Source organism: Elephantulus edwardii, unplaced genomic scaffold, assembly GCF_000299155.1.
Source record: "Elephantulus edwardii isolate Elephantulus edwardi_28Jun2011 unplaced genomic scaffold, EleEdw1.0 scaffold00013, whole genome shotgun sequence".
Taxonomy (NCBI): Eukaryota; Metazoa; Chordata; class Mammalia; order Macroscelidea; family Macroscelididae; genus Elephantulus; species Elephantulus edwardii.
Genome location: NW_006399763.1, coordinates 18,499,140 through 18,511,487, shown reverse-complemented (window position 1 = coordinate 18,511,487; position 12,348 = coordinate 18,499,140).

Sequence of the window (12,348 nt, the reverse complement as noted above, 5' to 3'; positions counted from 1 at the left end):
TGTCCCTCAACCCTCCCAAGTATGAAATCCCTCTCCAATCCCTCCTTGGAACATGCCCAGAGTATATCAGACAGAAATTCAGAATCCTTGTATTCAAGTAGTAGCCTGGTTTCACCCTCTTCAGTAAGAACTCATTTGTTCTCCTAGCCAACCATGGCATATTCACTTCCAGCACCACAGCTCAAAGGCATCAACTCTCCTTCTATCATCCTTAGTCACTGCCCAGCTTTCTGATGCATAGCAAGTAATTACAAAGACCATGGCCCAGATCAAGTACACCTTAGTCTCCAGACTGACATTATTGCTCTTCAGTATTCTGGAGAGGTCCTTGACAGCAGACTTTGCCAATACATTTTATCTTTTGATCTCCTGGCTGTTGGTACCAAGAGTGTTAATTGTGGAGCCAAGCAAACTGAAGCTGTTAACAATTTCAATTTCTTCACTATTTATCATGATGCTGCTCATTGGCCCAGTGGTGAGAATATGTTTTTGTTTGTTTTTTTGTTTGTTCGCTTTTATACTGATTTATATATAAAGTTAAAATATATTTTTTTCAGAAAAGATTCTTCCCATTTCCTTTATGCCCACCATTGAATTGTGCAACCTTATGATTAATAACCTCCCTAGCCCATCCATACTACTCTGCTTCCACCCTCCCCCCATGGGATCCTCATACTTGTTCTACAATAATGGTTTTCTACAGTATTTGTCCTTGGGATTGAGCTCACTCAGCATAATGTTTTCCAGTCCTTCCAAAGTTAGGTAATAATTTACACAATCATTGTTTCTGTGTGCTGTGTAGTAGGCCATACCAATATTTCTTAATCCATTCAATTGCGATTGGACATCTGGGCTGTTTCCATATTCTTGTGATGGTGAATAGTGTTGTTATGAACATTGGTGTACAAGCCTTCATTTGAGCCTCAGTTCTAATTTTCTTGGAGTATATTCTAAGCAATGGAATAACTGGGTCATATGGAATTTCTATGTTAAGCTTTTTGAAGAAGCATCAAACTGCCTTCCAGAGTGGTTGTACCATTTTACAATCCTACCAATAATATATAAGAATTCCTCTCTTGCCATATCCTCTCCAATATTTATTACTTGCTGCCCTCTTAAAATTTGCTATTATTCCTGGAGTGAGATGTTATCTCATTGAGCCTCAATCCATATTTAAGGCTCCAGACCTTCTGCAGAAAATGCCTTAGGCCCTCCTCAGTTTCGGCAAGCAAGATTGTGTCATCTGCATAATGCAAGTTGTTGATGAGTCTTCTTCCAATCTCAATGCCACATTCCTCCTCATAGAGCCCAGGCTCTCAGTTGATCTGTTCTGCATATATATTGAAAAGGTATGAAGATAGGATGGATTCCTAGCATATAACTTTACAAATTCTGAATCATGCAGTTTCCTTGCTCTGTTCTGATGATTGCCTCCTGATGTAAATATAGGTTTCATATAAGCATTATCAAGTGTTCTCAGATTCCCATTTTCTCAGAGTTAGCCACAGTTTATTATAATCGACACATTGACATTCATCTGGTACTCTATGCTTTCAGCCAAGACCCATTTAACACTACCTATAATATTCTTAATACTATGGTCTCTTCTAAACTCAGTCTGCACATCTGGCAGTTCTCCGTTGATGTGCTGTTCCAGTACTTTTTTGATAATTTTTAGAAATATCTTGCTTGTATGTGAAATATTGTTCCATAATTTTCACACTCTGTAGGGTCACCTTTTTTTATTTTTTGCAATGGAAACAAATATAGATCTCTTCTAGTCAGTTGTCCCAGTGGTTGTCTTTCAAATTTCTTGAAACAACTTGGTGAGCATGCCCAGGGCAGCAACTGTTTGTTGAAATATGTCAATTGCTATGCTGTCAATTCCCAGCATACCAATTTTTGTCAATTTCTTCAAAGCAGCTTGAACTTCTTGCTTCATCACCACAGGCTCTTGGGCATACATTGTTTCATGAAATTCTTCTGTGTCAGCATATGTATAATGACTGTGTACACTCCTTTTATCTTCTTTTAATGCTTTCTGGATCATTTAATATTGGGCCAAAAGTATCCTTAAGGATAATAATATCAATTATAGCTATAACTTCCTGAATGCTTGATATTTGTCATATTATCTATATGTATGTTAGAATCCTTACTGTGTTTTGTAGTCTAACTTGCATTAAGCCCATGTTATAGTTAAAGAGAAGTGGTTCGCAAAGGCTGATACTTTACCAAGAGCAACATGTTAGTGAATGGCCAGAATTAGAAAACAGAGATGTATTGCTCAGAACCAAACTATATTGTACACTCTCTCACTGCCTTGCTTCCTCCCTTTCTATCCCCCTCTATCTTCCTTTCTCTCTCTTTCTCTCTTACTTTTACTCTATGCCACCCTTAATCCTTTCTTCCCTCATTCCATCTCACCCTTTCTCTGCCATAGAGTTCCTTCAACTCATAGTTGACTCTTCGTTGAAATGATAAGGGAATAAATCACACAGGAAGAGAGTGTTCATCATTCTCTCTCAGAGATTATATATAAGTCTCGTACTTTTTGGGTCAGCACAACTCTCTATAGACCACATAAACAGATGATCTCAAATCTGAAAAGTTTTTAAGCTTCAAGAATGTAGCAATATGGCAACAGGAAGCAGGGCTGTGTGGCAGAAAGCAGGGCTGCACTGCAGGTAGTAGGGCTGCACTGCCAGCGCTGCTCCCACAGATATTTGAGGAAAAAAACCTGCTGCCTAGCTTGACTACCCAAGACCCCTTAACTCAAGCAACAGGGAGGTCCTGGGCACCTTGATGGAAATGAGAAGGCACTTCCAAAAGGGAATAACAGGTTTTCTCCTTTCTCCTTGGGGTGGGGGGTGGAGAGGGGAACTGCTGTCAGGCCCTCGGTCTTGCCCGCCTCCAACCAAGAAGGGAGCACAAATATATAGGTGACTCACAAACCTATGTTGTACCCTTGGTAATTTTATAGTTATAGAAGCCTAACATCTACTAAGAAAAGACTCCCTTAATGTCAAGAAAGCAGCAATCCATATCAACCATCATGAAAAGATAAAATAAACCTTCTCCAAAAAAGTAGATACAATGAATACCCCAGATAGAAAGAACCAGAAGAAATATGTTGATGCAGAGTTATTTGATCAGTGACAAAAAAGATGCAATTTTGGGAAGAAACTATGAAATTCAATAAAAGCAAATACTTCAGAGACAACAGTCCAGAAGAAATATATGGATGAGAAGAAGCTTGAACTGGTATCAATAAAAATGCAAGAAATGGAAGGGAAAAAAAATAGAATAAATAAAGAGGTATAATAAATTTTTAAAAAAACAACAAAAACCCATCATCACATGACAGAGAGGGTACAGCTAACACAGTACTGGAAATAACAGAAAAACATGAAAATATAATCCAGAATATTAAAACAGAAATAGCAAAATTATCCAACAATGGTGGACAAAAAACTAAAAGTGAAGAGCTGGAAAAGAGAGTTAGTGATATGGAAGATAAGAGCCTCACTGGAAACATACTAGAAGAAAAATCAGAGATGAGATGTAAAGAAAATGAAGAAAACATTAGAATCATGTGGGATGACATCAAAAGGAATAACATATGTATGACTAGAATTCCAGAACATGGGAGAGACAGAGAAATCATTGAGAAGATTGTAGAAGAAGTAAAACTTCTTTTTTTTTTAGAAGAAAACTTGCCAGGTATTTTGAACAATGGGGAAATCGGTATTCAAGAAGCACAGAGAACATCAAATAGGGAACACCCAAAAAGAAAACCACCAGGACATATCATAGTCAAATGCTCCAAATTAAATTTAAGGATTGAATTCTAAAAGCAGCATGAGAAAAACAAAGAGTTATCTATAAGGGGGAAATAATTAGATTAAGTTCTGATTTCTCAGCAGAAACCATGCAAGCTAGAAGACAATGGGATGCCATATACAGAAAATTGAAAGATAACAATTGCCAGCCAAGGATCTTATACCCAGCAAATCTCTTTATTAAATATAAAGGGGACATTATATTCTTTGCAGAAAAGGATCTTAAGAAATCTGTGAAAACAAAACCAAAACAAAAAAATAAGTTTAAATGAAGTCTTACACACAGAGAAGCCAAAGGAAAGCACATGGACCATAGTAACCAGAAACAATAGAAAAAGAAAGAAGGCAAATAACAAAAATAAAACATGGCATGATAATAATAACACTTAATATGAATGGACTAAACACACCAATTAATAGAAAAACAGTAGCAGAATGCTTAAGAAAAAACAAAACCTGTCAATATGTTGCCTACAAGAGACACATCTAAAAATAGAAGAGAAAGACTCAAAAGCAAAGGCTGGAAAAAATATATACCAAGCAAGTGGCAAACTCAAAAAAGCAGGAGTGGCAATACTAATCTCTGATAAAATAGACTTCAGAATGAAAACCACCACTGAAGATTAGGAAGGGCATTACATACTGATTAAAGGCACAATAGATCAACAAGACATAACCTAGGTCAACATTTATGGACCAAATAATAGACCTGCAAAACACACAAAATATTAAGAGCTGCATAGTAAAATGGGCTGGGGACAGGGACAGGGTGGACTAACAATGAAAGAATGTTTTTTTTCAAAGAGAAAATCAAATTGGGGAGGAAGGGGGACATAGAGGAAAATGTGCAACAATGAATGAATATAAATGCAGATCTCTATAAACTTCATTAAAATCTCAATAAAAATACATAAAACAATGCTTAACCAAATTGAAGAGAGAAATAGACTGCACAATTGTGGTAGGAGATTTTAACACACCACTTTCACCAAGAGATAGGTCAACTTAAAAGAAACTCAACAAAGATGCAGAAGATCTAAACCACACAATCAGCCAACCCAAACTTGTGAATGTATTCAGAGTACTGCACCCAACTAAAACTCAACTTACTTTCTTCTCCAGTGCACATGGTACATTCTCCACAATTGATCATATATTAGGGCACAAAGCAAGCCTCAACAAATTAAAAAACATTTCATTAATAAAACGTATTTTCTCAAAACACTATGTCATGTTGTTGTTATGTGCTGTCAAGTCACCTGTGACTCATAGCAACACTATGTACAACAGCTCTAAACCCTGATCTATCCTATGTCAAGCTCATACCTACCCCCATTACCCCAGTCATTGTCAATCCATCTCATAGAGGGTCTTCCTCTCCTACACTGTCTCTCCACCCTCCCAAGTATGATGTCCTTCTCCAAGGACTGACCCCTTGCAACATGTCCAAAGTATGTCAAATGAAGTTTTAGAATCTTTGCCTCCAAGGAGCATCCTGCTTTAACCCTCTCCTGGATGAACCTGTTTGCTTTCTTAACAGTCCATGGTATGTATATTCAATGCTCTTCTCCAACACCACAGTTCAAAGGCATTAATTCTCCTTCTATCTTCCCTAGTCATTGTCCAACTTTCAGATGCATAGAAAGTGATTGCAAAGACCATGGCCTGTATCAGGTGCATCTTAGTACTTTGGAGAGGTCCCTAACAGCAGACTTTTCCATTGCAATATGTCTTTTAATTTCCTGGCTGCTAGTGCCAAGAGGGTTCACTGTGGAGCCAAGCAAACTAAAGCTATTAACAATCTCAATCTCTTCACCATCCATCCTGATGGTGCCAGTTGGCCCAGTGGTGAGAATTTTTGTCTTCTTGCCTCAATTCATATTGAAGGCTGCAGTCCTTGACCTTCTGCAGCATGTGCTTCAGGTCCTCCTCAGTTTCAGCAAGGAGGTTGTGTCATCTGCATAACACAGATTGTTGATGAATCTCCACCAATCCTGATACCACACTTCTCCTCATACAGCCCAAACTCCCAGATAATCTGTTCTGCATATGGTTGTAAAGGACTAAACTCACTCAGCATTTCTTAAGCTCAAGGAACTGAAGAAAAAATTCAAACCTCGAGTTGCTATATTTAAGGATGCTTTGGGCAGAATATTAAATGATAAAGAGAATATTAAAAGAAGATTGAAAGAGTATACAGTCACTGTACTAAAAGGAATTGACAGACAGAGAAGATTTTCATGAAACAACATATGAGCAAGAGCCTATGGTGATGAAGGAAGGAGTTCAAGTTGCTTTGAAGGAATTGGCCAAAAATATAAGGCCCCAGGAATTGATGGTATACCAATTTACATATTTAAACAAGCAGATGCTGCCCTAGACATGCTCACCAAGTTGTATCAAGAAATCTGGAGGACAACCACTAGGACAACTGACTGGAAGAGATCTATATTTGTTCCCATTCTGAAGAAAGATGACCTACCAGAATGTGAAAATTATCAAACAATATCATTGATATCACATGAAAGCAAGATTCTGCTGAAGATTATCTAAAAATGACTGGAACAGCATATCAACAGAGAACTGCCAGAGGTACAGGCTGGCTTTAGAAGGGGTCATGGTACTAGGGATATTGTAGCTAATCTTAGACAGATCTTGGCTGAAAGCAGGAAGTACCAGAGGAATATCTATCTATGTTTCATTGATTATGCAAAGGTATTTGACTGTGTGGATCATAACAAACTGTGGCTGACTTTGAGAAGAATGGGAATCCCAGAATACTTGGCAATGCCATAAAACAAGAAATTAACCATAGAAGAGTAAACTTACAAAACCACCCCTGTGGAAATTAAATAACTCTCTGCTAGAACATGATTGGGTTATAAAAGAAATAAAGAATGAAATAAAATGGTTCCTTGAAACAAATGATAATGAAAATTCAATTTACCAAAACCTCTGGGACACAGCTAAGGCAGTCCTAAAGGGGCAGTTCAGAGCAACAGGTATACACATTAAAAAAGGAAGAATGAAGAAAAATCAAAGGTCTAACTCAACACCTTCAGCAAATAGAAAAAGATCAACAACCTAACCCTATAACGTCTAGAAGAAAAGAAATTATAAGGCCAAGAGCTGAAATCCATGAAATAGAAAACAGAAAAACAATTGAAACCATTAATAAGACCAGGAGTTGGTTTTTCAAAAGGGTCAGTACAGTTGACAAATGACTGGCAAATTTAACAAAAGAAAAAGAATGAAAAGACACAGATTACTTGATTAAGAAATGACAGAGGTGACATCACAACAGAACTAGAGGAAATCAATAATATTAGAATATTACAAAAAGCTACACTCTGATAAATTAAAAAACCTGGAGGAAATGGACAAATTCCTTGAAATGCATCTCCTGACAAAATTGACAAGGACATATATAAAATATTTGAACAGACTCATCACAAGAGAAGAAATTGAAAAGGTCCTAAAAATACTTCCCCATAAAAAAAGCCCTGAACCAGATGGCTTCATAGCTGAATTATACCAAACACTCAGAGAGGATTTAGCACCGATTTTACATAAATTATTTTAAAAACATTGAAAAAGAAGGAACACTTCAAGAGTCATTCTATAAAGCAAGCATAACCCTAATACCAAAACCAGGCAAAGACATTACCAACAACTCTACAGACCAATATCTCTCATAAATCTAGATGCAAAAATCCTTAACAAAATCCTAGCCAATACAATAAAAAAAATAATTCACCATGACCAAATGGAATTCATAACAGGTATGCAAGGATGGTTCAATATAAGAAAAAGATCAACATAATTCACTCTACTAAGAAAGTAAATTAAAAGAACCATATAATTTTAGCAATTGAAGCAGAAAAGGCATTTGACAAAATCTAATACGCTTTCCTGATAAAGACACTCAGCAAAACTGGAATAGACGGGAATTTCCTCAACATAGTGAAAAGTGTATATATATATATATATATCCCCACACAAAACCAAGAGCCAACATCATTCTCAATGGAGAAAAACTAAAAACATTTTCCTCGCAAACGGGACCAGACAAAGATTCCCTCTGTCATCACTTTTATTCAATATTGTATTGGAAGTGCTTGCCAGGGCAATAAGACAAAAGAAGGAAATAAAAAGCATTCAGATTGGCAAAGAGATGCTTAAAATGTAGGTATATGAAGATGAAATCATAGTGTACACAGAAAACTCCAAAGAATCAATAACAACAACAACAACAGAACTGTTAGAGTTTATAGGCCAGCTTAGTAGAGTGGCAGGATATAAGATCAAAATAAATAAATCAGTAGGATTCCTCTACAGTAACAAAGATAATTCAGAGAAGAAAATCAAGAAAGCAGTACCATTTACAATAGCCAACCACAAACTGAGTTATTTGGGAGCTAACCTAACTAGAGATACAAAAGGCCTATACAAATAAGACTACAGAGCATTTCTGCAAGACACAATAAAAAACCTAGAGAAATGAAAAAAATGTGCCCTGTTCATGGATAGGATAACTCAATATTGTGAAAATGACAATCCTACTAAAAGCAATCTACATGTTCAATGTAATCCCAATCTAGATACCAAATTAATTTTTCAAGGTGATTGAAAGGGAAATTATCGAATTTATATGGAGAGACAAGAGACCCCAAATAAGCAAAACACTTCTGAGGAACAAAAATGAGGTTGGAGGCCTAAACCTGACCTCAAAACCTACTATACAGCGGTAGCAACCAAAATAGCATGGTATAATGACAGGCATATAGACCAATGGAACAGAATTGAGAAGTCAGAAATAGACCCAAATATCTATGGTAAATTGATATTTGACAAGGAAACCAAAACTATCAAATGGGGAAATGATAGCCTCTTCAACAAATGGTGCTGGCAACACTGGACTTCGACCTGCAGAAAGCTGAAACAGGATCCACATCTCACACCATACACAAAAATCAACTCAATATGCATCAGAAACCTGGCAGTAGAGTTCAAAACCATAACATTTATAAGAGATAAACTGGGATCAAGGTTAGAAGCACTAGTCCAAGGTATAAAGAGACTGCCAAATACAACCAAAAATGTACAATCTAAAGAGGATAAAATTGATGTATGGGATATTCTAAAGATTAAATCCCTGGCACATCAAAAACTTTTCCCAACAAGGTGAAAAGAAAATCTACAGACTGGGAACAAGAGTCTTATAACAAAAGTTTACAGAATTCTTCTGGGCCTCCACAAGAAGAAAGAAGAAAAAAAAGGTAAACCAGTTACAAAATGGATGAAAGACATGGACTTGAGCTCATGTGAAACTTATACTTTGACTGTGAGACTGCTGTGCAGAGAGCAAGGGAATATTACATGGTTTAAAATTAGGAAGGGAATGTGTCAGAGTTGTATTGCTCTCTACATTTATACAATCAGTATGCTGAGAAAATTATTCTAGAAAGCTAGACTCTATGAAGAGTACTTGCCATCAGAATTGGAGGAAGACTTATCAATAACCTGCATTAGGTAGATGACGCAACCTTGCTTGCTGAAAATTAGAAAGACTTGAGGCACTTGTTGCTGAGGATCAAAAATCATAGTTTTCAATAGGAGTTGCATTTCATTGTCAAGAAGACAAAGTCTGTTACTACTGGATCAATAGGCAACATCATAATGGAGAAAATATTGAAACTGTCAAAAGGTTTATTTTATTCTTAGTGCCAGCACTCAGGAAATCAGGAGACAGTTTGCGTTGGGAAGTCTGCAGTTAGAAACTTCTCTAAATTACTGAGTAGTAATGATGTCAGTTTGAGGACTATGGTGCATCTGATTTTGGCCATAGTCTCTCCTATCACTTGTTATGTATTTGAGAGCTGAAAAATGAATAAGGATTACAGGAGAAGAATTAATGCCTTTGAGCTGTGGTGTTAAAGAAAAGGGCAGAACATTCCATGGATTGCCAAGAGGACAAACAACTATGTCTTGGAAAGTGGTTCAAGATACTGGAAATTACTCTGCATTTCTCAAGCTGAGAGAACTGCAAAACAAATTTAAGACTCAAATTATAATATTGAAAGATGCTATGAGCTATATATTGAGTGACCCAGCAAGCATAAAAAGAAAATGCACAGAATACACAGAATCATTGTACCTAAAAGAACTAACACTAAAGAATTTCAGGAAGTACCATATGAGCAGGCACCAATGATAATGAAGGAGGAAGTGGAGGCTTCATTTGAGAGCATTGGAAAAAATAAGACAACAAGAGTCAATAGGATACATCAGTTATCAGATGCAGCCCTGATGGACTCACCATGTCTCTGCCAGGAAATTTGAAGGACAACTGTCTGATCAACAGAATGGAGGACAACCTTATTTATTCCCATTCCCAAGAAAGGAGATCCAGCAAGTGGGCCTTTGTGATTAAGAGCTTGTTGAGGCCTTCCTGAAAGCCTCTTGCTTGAAGCAGTTGCATTCTGGAAGGTAGGTCATTTTTACTTAACGAAAAAGTGTAAGGTGTTGGTTGGTTTGATTTAATTAACAACCAGTTGTGATCTGGAAGCCTCTTGTAGACATCAATTAGGACCCAGTGTACGGGCTTGTGATTAAAAGTTGGTTGCTCCAAGGCCTACAGCACGTGAGCCTAGTGTCAAGGCCGATTTGCTATTAGAGTTATAATTGTCAGTTCCCTGTGTTTGAGGAGAAGATTGTCCTAATTGGTAAAGTATTTGTCTGTCAGTTTCTCATACTGAGCAGTGATACTGAAAACTATGCCATTGTTGTGCCAAATATCATAAGGGTTTCCCATAGTGGACAGTTTTTAGTAGAGCTCCCAGATTCAGACAGACTAGGAAGCTGGATTGGCCATTCTCTCCATAAATAACAGGCTCTGAAAACCCTATGAACAGTAGAGAAACACAAATAGTTATAGTGGTAGAGCCCAGATTGGAAGTTAATCAAAATGAGGAAAAATAATGACAAACATGATTTAATAATTGAAACATGGGATGCACATAGTTTGAATATTAAAAAATAGATATTTTGAAAAAGAAAATGGAATGCATGAACATCAACATTCTAGGCACTAGTGAAATTAGATGGACTAGCTATGGTCACTTTGAATCAGATAATCGTATGGTATCCCATATAGGGTTGCTATGAGTCTCCTACAACTCAATGGCACTTAACAACAATAACAAAAACAGCAGAGAGAGAGTGCGAGAGATAACGCACAGTTGGTCCCATGGACAGAAAGTCATGCTCCCAAGCCAAAGGTGGGTGATTCTACTCCACTGCCCTCAGGCCTGCCTTTAGTTGTTGGGTTTTTTTTTGTGAAACATTTTTCTAGGTCATGTAACTCTGGTATGTTCTCTTGCTGTACAGAGGTAACTCGTGGTTGATGTAAAGCCGAACACTGTAACACCGATGAGTCAAATGTGAGAATGGTTACTTATGGTGGATAGTGTTGGGTGGAGTTCCCGATTAAAACAGGCTTGGAAGCAGGAGTGGCATCCATTTCCTTAATAGCTTGCCTCCGAAAACACTGTAAACCTGGAGAAAGGTTGACAGTTATACAGGTGTCCAGGACTTTCATTCATAGGGCCACTATGAGTTGCCTATGGCTTGATGGCATTTAACCCAACAACATACTATGTTGGGAATAAAAAAACAAAAGAATGGTTTTCCAATCATAGTCAAAAAGTCAATTTTAAGGTCTATCTTGAAATACAATGTTGTGAGTGATAGGATAGTAACTATATGCATACAAAGAAGGCCTGTTAATATTACCATTATTCATAAACACTTACATCTAGAGCCGAAGAGGAAGAATTCAATCAGTATGCAGAGTAAATTATTTGAGAAGCTTGGCTCTATAAAGAGGAATGTGGCATCAATAATCAATAAAGGTGAAAAAATCTTGCCTGCTGAACATGAGGAAAACTTGAAGCACTTCTTGAGGAGGGTAATAGAATATATCCTTCAATATGGATTTCATCTCAGTGTTAAGAAAACAAAGATTCTTACCACTGGACCAATAGGCAACATCATGGTAAGTTGAGAAATGATTGAAACTCTCAACAACTTTATCTTACAGCAGTCAGGAAATCGGGAGACATATTACACTGGAACAGTCTTCTGTTAGGGACTTTTCCAAATTATTGAGAAGTAATGATGTAAGTTAAAGGACTATAGTGTATCTGATTTAGACCATGGTCATTCTGATTGCTTGCAATGCATCTGAGCAATGAACAATGAATAGGGATGACAAGAGAACAAGTGATGCCTTTTAGTTGTGGTGTTAGAGGACTGAAAGTCCTACAGGCAGCTAAAAAAAACAAACAGATATGTGTTGGAGAGGGTACAGCAAGAGCCCTCTTTGGAGACAAAGATAATAAAGCTTCTTTTCACATACTCTGGTCATGTTGCTATCCTTTAGAAAGAGACAAAGGGTAAGAAAGGCAGAGGGTTGGTAAAGGAGAGGACGACCCTCAACCAGGTG